This window comes from Sylvia atricapilla, chromosome 3 (assembly GCF_009819655.1).
Source record: "Sylvia atricapilla isolate bSylAtr1 chromosome 3, bSylAtr1.pri, whole genome shotgun sequence".
In the NCBI taxonomy this organism is placed as follows: Eukaryota; Metazoa; Chordata; class Aves; order Passeriformes; family Sylviidae; genus Sylvia; species Sylvia atricapilla.
The window spans coordinates 90,671,333-90,686,347 of NC_089142.1; the positions used below are offsets into that span (position 1 = coordinate 90,671,333).

The following is a 15,015-nucleotide window of genomic DNA, read 5'->3' on the forward strand; positions in this document are numbered from 1 at the left end:
GTGGTGTGGAGGCTGCCTGAGATAATTTAGAAAGTATTATGTCCTTGAAGAGAAATGACGTTTTCTCCTCTCACTGTGCCACGCTCACAGGCCTGTTGTGGCTCTGACTGCCTGGCTGTGTCCTTGTAGGCAGAGCTGCCAGTCATCAAGCTTTGAACATCCTGTGGTTCAGGCCACTGGTTTCCATTTCTCCCCTGTCTTTGCAGTGGTGGACATATCCTCAGTCTAGCAGGATGTTTGTCTCCTTGCCTGCAACACTGACCTTTTGCAGATTGTAGTAGAGAAATCTTGATGGAGCGTTGGTGGTTGTCGGTGCCATCCTTGAGGAGAATGGGCCTGCAAGGTGGATGCTGTGAGCAGATGGCACACACTTCGTGTTACAGATTAAATCTGTTGGATTGGACTGCTTCTGCTTCTAAAATTTCCTTGGGAAGAGCTCTGCTTTTAGCCAAGTGTTTCTGGGGTGAGTCTGGTCATACACTGGCATTTGGGCCATGGTCTTTGTGCTGGGGTTGGGGTGTCAGCCAGCTCCTAAGGAAAGCCCCCAGTCCACCTAGGAATATTTTCCTTTCAGAGCAATTTGGGGCGCAGTGGTGCCCTACTTTCCCCAGTGGGGGGTGGTGTGAAGGCATTTTTGTGGGTTTGCCGTAGTGAGGAGGTGGTGTGTTTTAGGATGTTGTGATGACCTTGCTGAGTCAAACAGCTGTTGTATAGCTGCTGGTGAGTGGAAAGGATTTTCCTCCGGCAAGTGTGATCTTTTAGAAGTTTGAGGTCTGATTGTCATAAGAGCAGCTCTCTTGAGACACTTAAGTCTCTATTTAACCAAACTGGCAAAACCGCATGCCTTTGGCTTCAAGGAATTTTCCCCACCAGATCTGTTGATCTTACCCTTTCTGAAGATGGTGTGGGAATACCTGCACTGGACCTCCCCTGTGCTTGGGGTTCAGCCCACAGTAAGTGCGGGAGGACTCTCTCAGCTTTTCTAATGCTTGTAGCAGAAGGGAGGAAGTGGTAGATACCAATCTTGCCCTCGCACACAGCCTTCCACATGCATCTTGCTGGTGGCCACCCAAACTGTCCTCCAGAGATGCTGCCCTAGCATGACTAATTTCCTGACTTTTAATTTGAAAATGCAGTGATCAAAGTTGTGCTGAGTTCCAGCATTTCTTGTATATGAAAACCTAGAAAGCATCTTCCTTCTGGGAAGAGGTGTTGGAGATCGGTTGGGTATTCCTGGTCACTGGAAGACAGGAAGGAGTTCAGTCAGTATTGAGGATTTGAATAATTTAATTGGTGTACCTTGATTCCAAAATCAAGACTAAGTGCACTGGAAGTAGTAGATGCAAAGTCTGTCAGGTACAAAGACTAATCAAGGCTGTGATTGTTAAAGATTTATACTGTCACGTGTAAGGCCATAAAAGCTGAATATGATTGGTGAGGTAATGAACCTGTGTGATAAACAGGTTATCTATATTTCTTCTGTTGTTTATACAAATACTTTTGTTTGTAGTGTTTTGTGGACAGCAGTATTTAATGACCGTGCGTGTTAGACATAACTGTTAGTTAAACTTCCTTGGGAAATATTTTAACTAATAGATGTACAAACATTTGAATCTAGTAAATTCTTTATGCATTGTTTTCCCAGCTAGAAAAATGTTCCAGTTAAGGGAAATAACTTTTCTTAGTAAGTAAATACTACTCTTAAGGAGAAGATTTTGTATTTTCTTGTGTGTTTTTCCTTTGAGGGATGTATTTGTGTTTTAAAGAAGAGTGCTAAGTGAATAAAAATCCTTGCTTGAAGTATTGGTGAGTTGGTAATGCAAGGTCAGATATTTGTACTACGTCTGTGGCCGCTTGTTTAAAAATAAACAAATTCCAATATGCATTTCATGTATGTAAACAACTACAGATGTTGTAAAATACAAAGCACAGAGTAGAATAACAGAAGTAAGATTTAAATGTAGATGCACTGAATTAACTGAGATGCCTGGAGAAGGAAATTTAGAAAAACAGGTATTGAGACGGTTCCTTTCTTTATTTGAGCAATTTGAATGTCAGAAATTGTCTGGAAGGAATTTTTTATGGCTTGTACAGTTTCAGTGTCTGAAAACTGTTTTTACGAGATTTTGCATTTATTGGTGGAGCTATAAATAAATGCAGAATAATTTTGCTGGGCTTCATGGAGTTTTTGCAGATCAGTATCAGCCCAACAGCTCTCAGGGTCTAGCCTCACTTCCTCCTCAGCTGGCAGAGCCAACCCAGTTCTTAAAGACTGTGGCAAAACTAGCTGGGATTAATCTTAGATATATTGGTTAAATAGGGGCATTTTTGTTTTGCTTTTAATGAAAAGATATCTTTTTCAGACAGACAGTTTCCTGGGAATGCTGGGAGAAATGGCTAATTAAGCAGTTTCCCATTACCAGTCTCAGTCCCAGCATTTGAAAAAGCAAAATACAGCATCCCCCTCCCTCAGCCTCTGAGAAGCCCACCAGACAGACAGCCTTCACTCTCTGGGGACCACCCCAGCCTGAGCACCTCTAAGGGAAATGTGGAACACAAAAACTCAGCAGTTGGTAAATGAAGTAAAGGGGAAAATAAAGTTCTCACTGTTTCAGTGTGGAAATTAAGAGAGAAATAATCACGGTTGGCTGTATGTCAGTGTAAAAATCAAGGTTAGGAAGTTCCTTGGATAGTATGAACTCAGCTTTTTTGCAGAGAACTGCTTTTAGATTGCCTGGCTCTTTAGGAATTGGTTGATAAATTTTAATTTTAGCAAAACATGAGTCAGTTGGTTACCTAAAATAACATTTTCGTTAATGCCTTGCCCCAGTGTAAAACACTTGAAGTTTAAAAAAAACACCCCCCCCCTTTTTTTCTGGATTTCTTCTGTCTTTAAAATTGTCTCTATGATCTGACAGCAAGCTGTGAAATGGTTGTGACATTCACTATCTTGACTTGAGCCCTGTGTCAAGACTCCATGCCAAGGAGTGCAATCATGCGATAAGCAGAGTAGTGAAACACATCTTAATTGCTGCATACTCCATTTAGTTGCTTTCTGAGGCCTTTTCCTCATGGGGTTTTGCAGGATCAGGACCATGAATTAGCTTCTCCATACACTGCTTGTGACCCCTGACTGAACAGGGTAAAGGGAAAAAAAGATAGACTGTGTACTCAGAGAGACATAGCAAATAAGAGGATGGTTCACCTTTTATTTTAGCTTCTGGAAGTGCAACTTCTATTAAATTGCTGTTAGGGGAGGCTTGGTGGGATGTAAGATGGACTTGTCCTGAGTTCCTCCAGTGATCCCAGTACTGCAGTGCTGTGCTGCCTGTCCTGTGCTTCTTGGGTTAAGAAAAGTGAAGCGAGGCAGCAGGAAGCAAGGATGTAAACTTCTCAGAAGCAGCAGGAAAATAATGACATCACTGTTTTTTCAAACTTTGAGCAATCTTAAAGTTCTAGAGCTGTTTTCATCGTATCTATTTCATGAGGAAAAATGTGTATTTTTGATAGCACTTGGTGTGATCATGTTCTTAACTTTTTACAGTGCTGGCATTTACAGACATGGCAACTGCTTTGAAATAGTGTTTCTTTTATTACAAACCTGATTAGTTGGGAGGGAATGGGAATTAGGAATTTTTATAACAAGTACTGGCAGTATCTCACACCCCTCCTTTAAATATCTTCTGCTTTTATTTTTTTATTTGAAGTCTTTATGTGAGGTGGATGTTATCTACTGAAAATAGAAGTACATGAGGCAGTTGGAATTCAGCATTCTTGTGAAGTAATCTGTTTCAGCAAAAAAAGGCTGTGAAACTTCTAATAAAAAAGTAAAAAAGTTCTGTAAGTTTCTGACTCTGGAAGCCCACTTTTTTCTCCTGAAAATTTTACTTGTTGGTGTAATTCTTTAAGGAGGTTGTACTGCTTTTGAAAAAAATGATGCTGAATCAATATCATGGGATAATACAGAAGCCTTTGTAGGATGTTCACTGACCTACCTAAGAAACCCAAGAGAGATAATTACAACCTTTGGTAGTCTACATGTAAATGCATTTTGCAAATGATTTTCCATGCAAAAAATGCAAACCAGTTACATTGTGGAATCTGGACTATAAAAGATATGCCTATTTCAGGTAATTTTCGATGAGTTCCAGATTAAAAAAAAATAAATTATGGCATATTAAATCATTAGGCATCTTTACTAGGGTGTAAGGAAGATTTATGGTGCAGTGAAATGTTGCTGAAACCTGATTTAGAACTTGACAAATCTGGTTTTATAGGGTTGAATTATAAGGGATACCTCATCACTTGTGGGGAAAACTTTTTTTATTGTTGTTCTTGGCATCCTGGTCTTCTCTTTGGTTGGGCTGTGCTCTGTAGAAGCTGCTTTGGGCAAGATGTCTCAGCTGATCCTTTTTCAAGGGAGCTGTGCAGGATGAAGTCATAATTAGGGATCACTTCCTGGTAGGCCTTTCTTACCACGTGTGCTTGCTGATTTTAAGTTAAGTGTTTGCAGTCTTCATCGCTCCTCTCCGTCAGAAATGCGGTTTTTCTTAAAAGCACAGAATTGTACTTCATTGTCAGATATTCCTTACTGATAGTGAATATCAGATACTGTATATACAATATCAGTGGTTACAGAAAATCTAGCCACACCAAAATTACATGTGTGCTGCCTTTTTTTAATCCTCTGTCCTTTTTCTGCATGCAGGCCTCTTGATTGCACAAGGGCATGCTTTGAGCTTAAAGTAAGAGGTAATTTATGTGGAGTGTGACCTGGCATTATGGCTTGCAGCAGTAAATAAAGAATATAATTTAAAATTTTTTCTTTTTTTTCAGTTTAGGAAGTCTGTGAAAAATTTGGGGTAGCAAATGCTTCGATTCTCTTTGGAGACTGCTGACAGCATTCTTACTGTGCTGTTTACAGGATCTCAGTTGAGAAAAACCCCTGGAATCTTAAGACTGGGCATTTAACTAAATTGAAGAGGAAATTATACCTGAAAATAGTATGTCTTCATAGGGTAATATAGAGTTTCTTGTGTGCATTGATTTCCCTGCTGCACTGACGTGCAGAGAGATTGATCTTAAACAAATTGCACACACATGTAACTACAGCCATCTATGTGCACATACAGGAGCATGTGACAAAGTAAAACAAAACCACAAGCTTTGAGTTCAGACAGTAAATCATTTGAGGACTTCTCTCTTCATTTCTGTGAGAAAGAAGTCTCAGCTTCTCCTGATGCTGTGTGTTACCTGACTCTGTGGCTCCACAAGTGTGCTTTCTGAGGTGGTGTGCCTGCCACACGGGAGGAGCAAGGCATTGCTGGATGGCTGATGTGGTCAGGTATAAGTAGGTATAAGGCCAGGTATAACTCTATAAGGAAGAGTTTACGTTTAGGAGACTCTCATATTGAATACTTAAATGACTTACTGGTAAGCACAGCTTCAAAAGTTTTAGGAGAGTCACAGTTTGGTGTGTTGAGTGTGCACTATGTTATGCACTTAGCTTCAACTATAAACCATTTTCTGGGTTTTAGTAACTCTGATGTTTAGTCTTTGCCCCCCCTGTTTAGACATTAGTAGCCAAGTGTTTTGCCTCTGTATGTAGCCTTAAGTTGCACTTTTTTCTGATGTAGTCATCAGATCAAATTATTTATAAAATGAGGACATCCTTTTGGACTTCATGTGTAAACAGTCTTAAATATGTGCACAGGCAGAGAGATTCTTCTCTGTTTATCCATAGTTGAAGGCTAAACATTAATAAATGCTAACAATAAATAGTGGGATTTTTTACCCCCTCATTCTTCACTGAAATTTTCCCTTTAAAGTTCAGATTCCTTCTCTAGATTACCCAAAGAACTTTCCCCTTGCTGTTGATTAAGATACTGGTTGCAGTATGTCTCTGCTACTGTGAATATTGTCAGCTACAGTAAGCAAGTGGTTCCTGCTGGACAGGTATTATTGTAATCAAGATCACGTCTGCAATGCTGGCACGTGTGTTTGAGGGTAGGATCTACTGTCTTCAGGCAATATGGTGACCCCAGGACTCTTAATTCTGGAATTACTGGTGAGAACTGGAAACATGCCACCAGCTCACCAGAGTACCACTTGAAATTTCCTTGGAGCCAAGTTGGTCTCAGACTTGGCTTATGTCTAAAATACCTCAACAGGCAACAAATCTGTAGTATGGATTTGGGGTTGGTGGGGAGGGATTCTCAGTAAAGATCAGAAGTGACTGATGATGGCTCAAACTGCTGCAGCAGAGGGACTCTCCTTTTGCTGTCTCTGCTTTTTGAATATGTTTTGCTGGAGGTACCCACCCAAGAGGCTGCCTTCAGCTGGAAGGGGAGATGGAAAAGCAAGTTGTAAAATGGGGTTTGAGAAACATGCATCTTGCATAGGTCTTAAAGGTACCTACTCCTGCTGGGGTAATTTCTTTTGTGTGTTTGTTTCGGCTTTCTGGCTTTTGTTTTTTGCCTATTTTAACAAAACTTGAAACATCCTCTTAGCCAATGACAGCAAGGTTTGCAAATCAAAACCAAATCTGAGCATAGCACTACACTTGAGTGAGCTGTGCTAATCTAAGACAAGCTTCTGTTTCCTGCTTGGAGCTTCTACCCCATGCTCTCGTTTGGCACATGTACAGCACTGTGCACTGTGTGCTGACAGGCACCTTTGAGGCACAGATCAGTTTAAGAAGTGTCTGTGGTGGCAACTGCTCCAAGCTTGGTATTTCATGTGCTTATTGGCTACCTACTCATGCTTAGAAAGTAGGTGTTTGGAGTCATGTAGGCTAGAGAGAAGTCCTACATTTGTGAATTAACACCCTTAATGGAGTGGTGTCAGGTCCTTTTTGTGTTCTTATGATTAGACAAAAAGCTTAATCTGCCAATGAAAGTATTTCCCATAGGAAGTCAGAGTGCAAGCAGCGTGTGAGCAGAATATTTTACGCAGCGAATATGTTGAACTGATGGAGTCCTCCATAGCCCAGCACTGCGGTTTGCATAAAAACAGCCCCTTAAAGACCCTGTGGTCTCATCTTCTATCAGCAGCTCTGTGACTGAGTTTCACTTTCCATACACTATGAGAAGAGATAGAGAAGAGAATTTGCCATCAGTTTTCTCTCCCTGCATTTTTCCAGACAGTTTGGCCTCAACAAATTGTACAGCCTCCCTCTTGTCTGCGTGGGAGAGTACAGACTGCTGCTGGAGGCAAGGAGGAGAGATTAACATTCATCTGTTCTCTCCCCGCTCGCTTTTCCATCCCGTGGGCATGGGAGACTTATGAATGTTCCGCTCCTTTGGGGTGTGTTTCTACTCACTGCCCTTATGGGAAGACCACAGAGACGCCGGTAAGGTTGTGCAAGCTTTACACTACTGATTAAATAGGCATATGAGGAAGTCAAATGCAGTTTTTCCCTAGAAGGGATCAGAGAGGAAGATGGAAGGACTGGCAGAAGCCTTGGGTTGGTCGCTTGCTCAGAGATCTCCTTTTCCAGAGTCTGTGCACATTGAGGGCTTCATGCAATCTGCCTCCTCACATGGGTCTTCCATGAAAAGTGTCTTTTGACACACTTTGAAAAGTCTGTTCCAAGCAGAGATAACTTGCTTCTTTGATCTTTATTCTCTGTTTTAATGTTACACATACAGCCAAAAAATCTGATGAGGAAACAAGTGATGAGAGAGGTTTGTTTATTTTTGGGGCTTTTTTAGGGAAAGTTTTTTTGATGTGGAAGCTGAAGTTTATACTGTATAAATGCCTACAGTATCCATGCATAGTAATGATTGGTAACACTCAAATGTAGCATGAGGAGTTTTACTTTCACTTTGTGGCATTGTGAGGGACGAGGACGGGTTTTGCAGACATCTTTCTGAATGACCCTGCCGTTGTCTTTTGGTACCCATTTACCCTATGTAGGAGTCAGGTACCCGGTGGGTGCACACCACAAGGAGTGATGCATCTGCTTGCTCCTGCTCCCTTCTGCATGACACCGGCCTGCCTGTGCAGGAACAGCAACGCCCTCCTTGTCCCCAGCATCTCCTGCTGCTGCCAAATTAAGGGATCTCTCTCAAGTAAGAGCCAAGTATTCTTTCTCCCACTGCTCTCCATCCTAAATTGGGTGTGGTTGACAGTCAGCATTTACTAATGTAGCTCTGTGGAAGGTTTGTTCTCCATGAAATGGAGTTGAGAAGTCTTGCTCCTGCTTCAGGGCAGTATGTCTCTTCCCATCTTTTCCAGTGCTAGCCACTGCCTAGTGGGATGTGATGAGCCGAAGGCCACTGCCACTGGCTGGGAGGTGATGGAGCTGCCAGCGTGGACAACAGTTGTGAGAGCTGCAGAATCAGGGAAGCCTTGTGAGTGGGCAGCCAGCACCTTGCATGAGGTGATGGAAGAGTATCAAAAATGTGGCAATTTTTTGCAAGTTACAGTTAGGATTTTACCTGGGGTACATGTGTATTGCTTACAGAGGCAGGGAATTTCTACAGAGCTTGTTTGAACTTCTGAAAGGATGTTGCTAACAGGCATCAAGTGTGGTGAGGTCAGTACAAGAAGAAGAAAAACCTCCCATTCAGATAAAAGCACGGAAAGGGAAATACTGCCACGTGTGGGATGGCTTCAGGCTAAACTGGTCTGTGCAGTAATTCCTGCAGCTCTCAAGAGAAACATACTATGGGTTTGAGCTTCCCAGCTCAGACAGGTCTGTGTTCATGTTCCAGGCTTTGGGAAAGCAGGAACGTCACCATCTGTGTCCTACTTCATTTGAAAAAGAAAATTTAAAAAAAATCTTGAATGCCAGCCATCTGCTGATACTGCATCCAGACTTTATCCCGGTATCTGAGGGCAGAGGAGGAAGGTAGTTTCTTAGGGGAGAGGCACTGTTCAAAGAGAAAGAGCTGCCTGTACCTGAGGTCCTCCTAGATCCTGAAACCATCAGAGGAGCATGTGCAGGATGGCTTGGCATCTCGGTCCCGCCACTTTCTTGTAGTTCCAAAACAGTCTGGCCTAGAGAGAGTGAATCTGAGTCCCATGCTGCTGACAGTCTGCAACACTTGGTTTATGGATTATTAAGAGGAGATCTGAGCATTTCTGTGAAGTGGATGCCCAGTGATGGGTGGTTAAGAGGCACCATATTGATGTTTGACACAAAAATATAAGTCACTTTCTCCTTGTAGCATGGTCACTGGGCATAATGTTGTTTCAGAACTACATTGGGTTGTGGTTTTGTGCAAGCTACCTATGAAAATAGGCCCAGAGTCTCAGTGGGAACTGATATGGGCCCTTGGCTGGACACAGAGCAAGAGCAGAGCTTGCTCTCCTAAATTCTTATAGCAGATCTCCCACAGCAAATGCTCACAGAATTTTTATTTGGTTATAAAGGCGCTTTTTCAACATGTCATTTTTCTATGTTTTATTCTCTTCTCCTCTGTATTACAGCAGTTGAGTGCTGCTTCTGTGCTGATGGCTCTGTGTGAATGTGAACACAAGTAGGGCAGTAGAGAGTTAAAAAAAAAATCCATTAATTAAAATATTTACATTGGAAGCTGCAAAACATTTACTCTTTGAGTAAAACAAACTTCCCCATTGTTCTTGTATGATTGCTACAGTTACTCTGAAAATAGCCAGGAAGAGGTTGTGCTCTGAGGAATTTTACTGGATTGGCAGGGGAATAGGAGGGTAGGGATACTGAAGTGGGCTCCTGGTCAGTGGCTCTCTTTTGTTCAAATCTTTCTGTAATGTGGACATAAGATCTCTTCTTCCTAAGGAAAAAAAAAAAAAAAAAAACCAAAAAAAACAAAAACAAAAACAAACAAACAAAAAACACACACAAAAAAACAAACCCCAAAAAACTAACCAAACAAATTTAAAAGAAAAAACAAACCCCATAGTGGTGTAACTACATTGTCATATTATTCTGATAATGCCAAAAAAATTGATAACCATAAGTAGCATCAGAGAAAATGGTATTTGTAGGATGAAAGGTTTATTTTTTAGCACTTTGTGTGTCCTAGTGTACACTTAGGGGAAAAAGGAAGCACCCCAGAGCTGGCAGTTTGGACCCTGGCTGGGGACTCCCATGCTGCCATCCCCATTTTGCTGGTGGGGAAATGGCAGTGCAGTGTGGTGAAGGATGTCACCTCTCTGTGGCACTGAGCATCTGTGGGTTCCTGCTGGGGTCTGTTGGCATCGTGGCTGCAGCTGCTTGGTGTTGAAAGAAGGCCAAGTGATGGTGCTCCTGTTTTTTTTTACTTTAGGCACAGAAATACCTTTAGTAGCATCATTACAGGAGAGGCAGGCAAACATGAAAACTGTTTGCTTCAATTCCTTTCATTCCCTCTGTATCTCCCCCCCGGTAACTGGATTGAAAAATGTAACATTGCTTTTTAATACTATTCTGTTGTTCGGCCATTTCACCACTGCACGTTTCTGACCTTTTCCACTCTGGCGCTGGACTAACAGGCTTCTGGACTTTGTGGCCAGGACACTGGAAGGGCTAAAAGAATGTGAAGGGATTTGTTTGGTTGTTTTAGGTCCTTGATTCCCGCTTCTCACTCTAGGCAGACTCAGAGCTTTTCAGGTTGCCAAATGGGAGGTCTCTCTTCTGCCGTAGTGACTCATGGACTGGCTGGATTGCAGGTCATGTCATCTCTTCTTAATAGTGCCATGGCAAAGCATTTGTTCAAGCTTGAGTCTATCCAGACTGTAATCTTTATTGACAATTTTAAGGTTGCAAATTGGTTGGTTAGGTGTGTGGTGTTCTTTCGTCTGGTCTCAAGTATGCCAGACTGTGTCATGTCTGCCTACATTATAAAAACACCTTGGTTGCTTTGAAAGGTTGGTCTGTAAAGGTGTTAGGAAATTAAATGTACTTGCTTGGGGTACGTATAATTTAAACTTGAGCATGAGAGTTTTGTTCCATCCGTTTCTTGCATGCTTTACTGTTTTTTAAGAGAGCCTGCATGCTGACAGTTTCTTGGCCTGGAGATAAAAAGTGCTGCTTACCCAGGTTCGATGGTCTGATGGAAAATTGTCTCCACAATGTATAACACCGCTGGGATTATTTCTAGCCATTACCGTTGGTCTCATTTTACAACCGTTCACATTATGTAATTTGATGCTCATTTAATTTAATGAGAGGATGCTGCAGACTTACTTATGACTCTGCAGGACAACCTGTATGCTTTGGCCACCTTAGTTAGCCCTGCCAAAGGAGGAAGAGCATGTTTCTTACAGGACATGTTACAACATCTTTAATACCTTCTCAGATTGCCACAAATGGGAGGGCGACTTGCCTGGGGTGTAGATTGTATTGGAATGGCAGGAGAAGTTTAACTTCTTTTTTTCCTTGAATTGCTTATTAGACTTCTGTTGTAAGGTTATCAGGAGGTATTAATGGGCTTTTCCTTTTGTTGCAGATGGAATTTCATGACTTGATGTATTTTGAATAGGACGAAGAGATGTATCTGATAAGGTAAGAGAGAGGGTAAGATAAACATGTTCCTACACAAAACTGTCACACTAGTTGTTTTTTTGGGTTGAAGATTCTTTTTTCCCTGGAAAAACCCTGCAAGTAATTGTGATAATTATTTTTAAGTTAAATCTGCTTCTAAGCCTCTGAGCAGAGACCATCTCTATACATCATGTTCTATACAGCTTCTAACCAGTTCTTTCTTCTGGTGAACTGGTGTATAAAGCCCAGAAGACAAAAAGTGATGCCCCTGCAGGAACAGGGATTAACAAGATAGTTAACAAGATAGTCATGCTATTATTTTAGAGCTTTTTTCTTTTTAAAGTTAGAGGATGTAGAGACGTTTTTCTTTAGTTTTGAGATACTGCTTCCCTCCACATCCCCACCCCAGATATTTAAAAGTTCAAAAGATCTTTGAGCTGTTTTAACTTCTACACTTTAAAACTTGTTTTTCTTTTTGCAGTATTTTCAAAGTTGGACTATTTTTTATTAGGACTGAGTATATATGAGAAAAAATGCTCTAGATTTGAATTTGAAATTTTTATTTATTTATAAATTTGAATTTATATATTTGAATTTATATATCACTAGTGTGCTGAAGGAACTGCAATTTTGCTGATCTTTAAAAATTTATCTTCTAATAGTGTTTTTAGAAAATAGTGTTTGGGTGGATACTTTTTTCCTTTTGGTTTCTACTTCAGAGGTTTCCACTCTTACAGAGGAGTAGATGTCTCTAAAACTCTTAGGTGTTGGGAGAACCATATTCAAACAACAAATAGACAAGCACAAAAGTAGTATTACCTAGGGATTCTCACTGTCTTTCAATGTGCAATCCACACTGCAACTATCCAGCTCTGTCACTTGTTTGTTTCATTTTGGTCTCCCCCTTCTTCCTGAGTCTTGTACCATTTACAGGCCTCAAAAATCTCTATTGTTCTTTCTGGCTCTTGGTTGAAAAATGTCATGGAAACAGCTAAATGCATGATGCCATTGTATGAGAATCAGGACAAAATAACTTTTTCCTTGGATTCAGACATTTTGCTCTTGTAGATGCTCTTGAGTTTTTTTGGTTTGTCAGGGTTTTTTTGTTCTTTTTTCATTTAAGTTTTATTTTCCATGTTGAGTTAGCCTTTGGAGGATGGCTGCTCAAGCAAGAACTGAAAATGTTGAACGACCCTTGGCACTGTGTGGTGTATGCAAGAATCAAAGACTTGGTGGCTGCCTGGTTGTTGGTTTTTTGGTTTTTTTGCGCTAGACATTTTGTCCATTCAAACCATCTTCTTTCATGCCACTGGCGGATCATGTTATGAATATCTTATCTGAAGGCTTACTCTCTACACGAAGGTGGTCTTGTGTGTGTGTAGTTGGTGAAACATAGCTCTCCAGGTCAGAGAGCTTGCAGTGTGCAGCGCTGTTACACAGAGCACCTTGCATGCATACCTCCTTTGTTATGTAAACAAGCTGCTTTGCTTGCACGTGTTCCAACCAGTCCTTCTATACTCCAAGAATGGCTAATTAAAATTGTTTTTAATTTAAGGACATAGAGTTTTCAGCCAACGTGCACTGGCACCCCTCTGCACCACCCCATCACACCCTGCCAGCGGCACTGCTGTGGCTGGAGGCCAAGGGGTGCCCACTGTGGCACTGCCACTGGGGTGTGTGTGCTCTTGTTGACAAGAAGCACAGCCAGAATGGGACAGGTAGAAGTGCTCATGTTCAGGCTGCTTTGTTCAGATTCAGTTCACTGAGAAGTCTGTTTGTCCAGTGCCAAAGCAATGCTGGGGACTTTGGTGTGCGTCAACAATTGGGACGGGACAATTTGGTGAGACAACAATTTAGTCATTCAGCTGCTGGTATTTCCTGAAGACATTATTCTCACGTATTATATATGTAATATATAGTGTACATATATGACTCTGTTTAATTTTATGTGCTGCTCTCTTCTGTGGAGTAAGTATTGACAAATCTGTGTGGTGTGGCATGGGCAGCTCTTGTAGCACAGCAGCTGATTGCTGTCGTACTGTCTCCCCCAGGGCAAGTTCAGCCTCCCCCAGCTTGTAAAGCAACCACTGAGGAGGCTCTGTTTCTAGCAAGTTCTGCAATTTGAGGCCATGACACCTCACACCTCCTCTCACCACTGCTTTATTACCAGTCCTGGGCATGTGCAAATTGTAAGGTGGATCCCAGCAACTGGACTGGCATTAAAATGAGATTCTGTGATGAAGAAGTAGAACTTTCCACTGGCAGTCATCTTCCACCTCTGAAATATTCCATCCTGATTTTGTGTGATATCTTCTCAGTGTAAAATTCAGTTCTGAGGTAGGAATAGGTGTATGTTGCTCCCCTTTCTCTGACAGGGCTTTGTTTATCATTTCCCAGCAGCTTGGGCTGGAGAAATGCTACTGTCCCACTCCTAGTCCGACTGTGTTGCAAGAAGTATCTGTCCTGGTCATGTTTCTTCTCAAGGTGTCACTCATTCTTTCAACTATACTTAACTACTAAAGATGTCGTCAGTGTTACTTCATTTATTTCATTTTTAAACCTTCTGCTCCCTGTCTGCATTCCCTCTCCTCATTTACATTTAGGTTTTTATCCTTCCACACAGTGATCTGGATTCTGCTCGAAACATGCCATCAGGTCTTGACTGTGCCTCCTATCAATGTTTTTCCTTGGTTGCTTAGTTTTTGTGGATGTTTCCTGACCCATTCCCTTCTGTTCCTTCTTCTGGAGGAATCAGTCTGAAGCACACCCATATTTCTTGCTGCCATTGCAATTAAAGGGGTTTAGATCCCATTTAAAGCAACAATAGATGGTACAGTTTCTGCAAAAATAATCTTGTTTTAATGCTAGCCATGGTGACTTCCTTGTAATGGCTGGCTTTTGACATCTATTCTCCTGATTGCATGACGGGGTAGAATAAAAAAAAAAGAATAATAGCTCTTTTGATATTCCTGAAGCCTAGTGATGAAATTATGAGACTTGGCAAGCTTGCAGCAATGTTGATAGGTGCCAGACCTCTCACCCAATATTTTCTTTTCCTTCCCCCATATTTCCCTGTGCCTTTATCTTGCTTCCTTCCGAGCAACCTGGAGCCCTGGTGAATTGCAAGTCCAGTTTAGCATGAGGTCTGCCTGATAGCTCTGATCATAAATGTAAAATCATTCTATAAGGGCTAATCTATTTTTGGAGGTACACTTATGAGATAAAAATTGCTTTGATCGCTGAAGCAGCATTGTGTCATTTTTGAAAGGAAATGACAAGGAAGTAACTGTTATCAGGCCTATTTTCACCCACTGTTAGCTTAGACCTGACAAATGGTGTCTGCAAGGTCTCTTGGCTTAACAGTTCCAAATTAAGTTGCCAATTAATAGTGACTGTCTAAAAAGCACTAGGCTGATGTATTTTCTATTATTAATAGCTGTTAATGCAAACATTTTCTGGTTGTTCTTTTCTAACGAGCCTTGGCAGTGAAACCCCCGATTTTACACATGCAGAACCACAGTAACTTGTTGAAGTGTTTGTGTGGTTTGGTTTTTTTTTTTTTTTCA

The 15,015-nt window shown here is 41.4% G+C and overlaps 1 protein-coding gene across 3 annotated transcripts in view; it reads left to right on the plus strand.

Moving 5' to 3' along the window:
• The window catches only part of TRERF1 (transcriptional regulating factor 1), a 98,619-nt gene that overhangs the window by 16,962 nt on the left and 66,642 nt on the right, over positions 1–15,015 (plus strand). For all 3 annotated transcript variants that reach the window (XM_066316130.1, XM_066316132.1, XM_066316131.1), the window contains exon 2: positions 11,415–11,470. The gene's annotated coding sequence lies outside the window, so the exon portion shown is untranslated. The remainder of the gene's footprint in view (positions 1–11,414; positions 11,471–15,015) is intronic.